Consider the following 5,225-nt stretch of genomic DNA (forward strand, 5'->3'; position numbering starts at 1 on the left):
CATGCATGATCAACCTTGGGGACTTGCTCTCTCTCTCTCTCTCTCTCTCTCTCTCTCTCTCTCTCTTCTCCCCATTCTCTGGGGATGAAGATGGGCATCGAATGAGGGAGGTGGGTGAGTTTGGAGACTGTAGGTCAAGAGGAACAGGGTCAGTCAGTAGTGGCGCATGGTTAGCTGGTGGGTGTGGATTCATAGGAGGCCACTGATAGTGTCGGTGGCAATGCTCTCTCTCTCTCTCTCTCTCTCTCTCTCTCTCTCTCTCTCTCCATATAATCGATCTTCGAAGTGTGCGGAGGTTAGTTTAAGCCATGTCGAGCGTCATTTCAAGATCCTAAGTCGAGCAGGGTGGTGGAGAGATATAGGAGGGATAGGGCCAGTGGATATATAAAACCACCTTTTGAGCATATATGGTCCAGAAAAGAAGCAAGATTCCACCAGGGCGCCTGTGTGACTCGAGGTCCCACGGGCGTATAAACGGGCGTTCTGATTGGTCCTCCGCAGGAAAGGGCTCGCTGATTGGTCTAGAACCGGCGACGGGACCCAATCCTTGGCACGTTTACATACCGGGCCACTGACTGCCTCCTCACTCACACTCTCTCTCTCTCTTTCTCTCTTACAGCTGTCATCCCGGGCCACTCTCTCACACAGGGGTGCCATTCGTACGATAATTATCATACATGTACGATTATTTTGGATCCGGTATGATGTACGATACATACCTTAGGTATATACATGTGTGTGTGTTTTTCATTAAACACTTATAGTAAAATATTTTTTCAATAAGTCAATCATGTAACTCCTTTATAATAATATTGAAACCGTGTACGATAATTTTGGTTGTAAAACGACAATTTAAGGGCTCATGTACGATAATCCAGTCGAAATAATCTAGCAACGCTGCTCTCACACAGCTGTTCAGTTGAGGTCTGGCACTCTGACGTGTCGGACGTGTGAAATGTGTTGTGTTATGATAACCAGTGTTTGAGCGAGTGATTCCTTTTTGTGGTGGATCTTTGTGTTTTTTTATACCTTCGACGCAAGAAGAGAAAAAGAGAGAAGAAGAAGAAGCAGAAAGGATAATAATAATAATTCCCGCTAGAGCCAATTCATTGCATAGCTGCAGCAAAACAATCCCAAGGATAGCCAGTGAAATAACCACAGGTGAGTAATTGATAATGACGAGAGGTGGCTATGTGTGTGTGTGTGTAGAATACCTCTCTCTCTCTCTCTCTCTCTCTCTCTCTCTCTCTCCACACATGTTCTAAAAGCAGTCATAATTCCTGTTGGGTGCAGATGGGCGGTTGTAAGCCAAAGGCTGGCTGTGAAGTGGGTGGCTATTAGCCATTATGTGGGCGTATGTTACATCAGGTAATGGCGTGTGTTAGAGAGAGAGAGAGAGAGAGAGAGAGAGAGAGAGAGAGAGAGAGAGAGAGAGAGTGCTATAGTAATTGACCGGGTGGTGAAACCATAGCATATTTTCTAATGTAATTGATGGTAGAAATGTTTATGATAATAACAATATATGAATTCTCTTGCTTGAACCTTAATAGGGCTTAACCCTATAGCTTATTGCTTTTTCAATTAGGGTTGTAGCTTAGCTAATAATAATAATTTTTGTTAATGGAATATGATTAATCCTTACAAGCGTTTTTTTATGAATGGTCAAAGCAAATTTGCATAATAGAGTCTACACATCTATTCACTATCTCCGAAAGAATTTGAATATCTAAATTCATGATTATTAAACAAGGTGTTTTTTTTTTAGACCCATTGATATTTTTTATTATTTTTATAAAAATTATCATCATTATTATTAAAAGTTAAGCTACAACCCTAATTGGAAAAGCAGGATTGCTATAAGCCCAAGGGCTCCAACAGGGAAAATTAGCAAAAGTTAGATAGAATTCTTGGTAATGTCTGAAGACAGGATTTCTAAATTAGACCTACACGCTTCTAGCACCATATTTGGCGTTGAACCAGGTTCAGAGGTCCAGACTAGGCATCTTTATTCCCTTTTTAAACACTTTACCCAGCTTTTGAGTTAGAGTGGGTGTTATTAGAAACTCAAATGAACCTGCCCAATGGTTTAAAGTGGCTGAATCAGATGAATTTATAGGAGGCTCATCTTTAGGTCTAGAAGTTTTATTCCATCTGTGACCAAGTTGTGGAATGGTCTTTCCTAATCGGGTAGTTGAATCAGTAGAACTTCAAAAAGGTCAAACTTGCAGTGGATGTTTCTATGTTGAACATGCTGACATAAGTCCCTTTTTATAGTTTATATATGAAATATCAGTTTTAATGTCACTGTTCTATATTTTTTCATTACAATTGTTCATTACATTTCCTGTAATTTATTTATTTCCTTTCCTCACTGGGCTATTTTTTCCTTGTTGGAACCCTTGGGTTTATAGTATCCGGCTTTTCCAACTAGCCAATAACTACAATAACACTAATAATAACAACAGGTCTTCCTCTATAAGAATCTCGGGATACTTGAGGGTGTTTTAAATGTTGCTTGGCAACTCTGAATAGAAAGGTTGTTGTTACCATATGTGTGTCTTGTTTTTTTTTTTTTTTTTTTTTTTTGTACGAGGTTAGAACCCGAGCTGGTACAGTTGGCTCCTTCTTTTCTAGTACAATTCACGGGAAGCTAATTAGACTTCTGACACTTCATCTAAGAAAAGAGAAACTGTTGGTAACATTGCATGTAAAGCAAAGTTGGTGTGCTTGTAAACATGACATGAAAAGCATTTCTTATTAATTTTTATAGTGTTGTGGAGCAAATTACAATATTTTATGTACAGAAGTGTACTGGAATTAATGTAGCAGACTGTACAAGGCCACTTCAAGGGAGGAACTTGACATTTCCTTAAAAAGAAAAAAAAAAGAAAAAAAAAAACTCACCCAAAGGTGACATTTTAACAAACAAAAACCTTAGATTATAAGTTGATTTTATATAAATTTTTTTTCTTGAATAATTAACTTTATTTTCGATGATAACCTTGAAAATTATATATTTTAAAATATATATACCATTAAAAATCTACATAAATGAAAAATAATTTCTCCAGTCTTTTAATTATTGATAGTTTGAATTTATAGTGAATTTCCTCATAAAACATAAATTTTAAAAATTTAACAATTATAACACGCTATTTGAAATACAAATGATTATAAAGATAAATTTCCTCTCATCATTATGTTAGAAATTTATCCCTCTCATTTATGCTTTTTGAATTTTGAAAATCGCATGAGAAGTTTGGAAGTTATTAGAAAATTTGTAACCATTATGAAAGACGCAAATCAAAATAAATCGAAAACTGCCTTCTATCCCTTACAGCAGGGATCCCCACCCTCTTCTATAACCCTTTTATAGAATACAGTGTACCCCCTAAAATCGTGGATGAAAAGAGAAATAATGAAATCACTTTATCATTCAATGCAAATTGCCTCATGTATTGCACGAAGAGAACAAACGTCCCATTTTGTACTTTTATTCGAGTCGCCTACCCCCCAAAAATTGGGGTAAGTGCCTTTGTAGATAAATAGGTATATTGCACGCTACTGGCTAATTCCCTAACATTCAATGTACCCCCTAAGAGTATAAATAAGGGTTGTGGTAGCCGATGTGGTAACGTCTCTGACTGGTGAACACCAGACTGGGATTCGAGTCCCGCTCAAACTTGATAGTTTCTTTGGTCGCTGAAACCTCACCATTCTTATGAGCTAAGGTTAGGGGTTTGGGGGAGCCTATAGGTATATCTGCTGAGTCATCAGCAGCCATTGCCTGGCCCTAGCTTGGAGGGAGGGGGGCTTGGGTGCTGATCACATGTATATATGGTCAGTCACTAGGGCATTGTCCTGCTTGATAGGGCAATGTCACTGTCCCTTGCCTCTGCCATTCATGAGTAACCTTTGGGGAACCTTTAGACCCAAGTGGGGTATTCTGTTGGGATCTTGACATGTGCTTCAGGATAATCCCAGTCAGATTCACCTTGAAGATTCTTTTGAAAAACACACAGAAACTTTTTATATACTGTACGTCAAGTAATGTGCCATAGCCTCTGTACTGGGTCTACCATTATCTTGGGGGTAGAGTTCTTATGCCTGAGGGCACACTGAGACTTGCTATTCATTCAGTTTTCCTCGTATCTTTTCCAAAATGGTATGTTGTGCAGGATTAAAAGAAGGGCTAGGGATGCCTGGTGGTTACGAAAAGGATACCCTTTCCTTATTTGGTAACTTCACTAATGCTATTAATAACTAAACCATCATTACTTTTATTCAGTCAGCTGAAGGGTATAACTGCTCCAGTGTTATAGTTCAGGGACTACTTTCCTCTTGGTAAGGGTAGAAGAGACTTTATCTATAGTAAGCAGCTCTTCTAGGAGGACACTCCAAAATCAAGCGATTGTTCTCCATCCTCTGTACAATGATCTTCCACTGTCTTGGGTTAGAGTTCTCTTGCTTGAGGATACATTCAGACACACTTTTTGATGCATTACCTTATTTCCTTTCCTCACTGGGCTATTTTCCCTGTTGGAGCCCTTATGCTTATAGCATCTTGTTTTTCCAACTAGGGTTGTAGCTTAGTAAAAATAATATTAAGTCTTGCTTGGTGTGTTGGCTCCACCATGTTAACCCATTTTATCCGACATTTTGTCTGTTGTCTATGAGTTGCCATTTTATTTTTTCTGTATATAGTCACTTGCTTATTATTGGTGCTACCTTTATTGTTATGTTTGTTTTCAAGTAGGATGAGACCTTTCTATTGTTTTTAATTATTATTCTGTCTGGAGATGTTGAGCAAAACCCTGGACAAGTGTGTCCTAGACTTTGCCTGTGTAGTCTTGTGCATTGCCATATTCGTGGACTGCATAGTAATGTTAGAGACATTACTGCTGCCTCTGGACAGCATGGCATTTTGGAAACTGGATGCCATTCCTAAAGCAAGAGGTATGGCAATGTATACTAGGACTGAGTTTCCTGCTTCTCATAAGTCCTGCTATGAATGTGGATGTCGAGATTCAGGTCATAAAAGTGTAGGGCATGTGTAAACATTTGCATTTGTTTTGCATCAATCAGAATCTAGACTTTGATGATTCTATCTTTGATTGACTTCTTACCACTATGGCTAAGATACAAGAAGACATTAGAAAGGCCTCTTTTGTTTTTGTTGGTGATATCAGTGCTCACCAAAGGGATTGGTTAAATTCTCCTGTTCG

General features: G+C 38.6%; 1 protein-coding gene across 3 annotated transcripts in view; it reads left to right on the top strand.

The window, feature by feature from the left end:
* The first annotated feature begins 905 nt into the window (after positions 1-905).
* The window catches only part of LOC137625399 (high affinity cAMP-specific and IBMX-insensitive 3',5'-cyclic phosphodiesterase 8B-like), a 324,266-nt gene continuing 319,946 nt past the window's right edge, over positions 906-5,225 (top strand). For all 3 annotated transcript variants that reach the window (XM_068356283.1, XM_068356285.1, XM_068356284.1), the window contains exon 1: positions 906-1,161. The gene's annotated coding sequence lies outside the window, so the exon portion shown is untranslated. The remainder of the gene's footprint in view (positions 1,162-5,225) is intronic.

This window comes from Palaemon carinicauda, chromosome 32, assembly GCF_036898095.1.
Source record: "Palaemon carinicauda isolate YSFRI2023 chromosome 32, ASM3689809v2, whole genome shotgun sequence".
Taxonomy (NCBI): domain Eukaryota; kingdom Metazoa; phylum Arthropoda; class Malacostraca; order Decapoda; family Palaemonidae; genus Palaemon; species Palaemon carinicauda.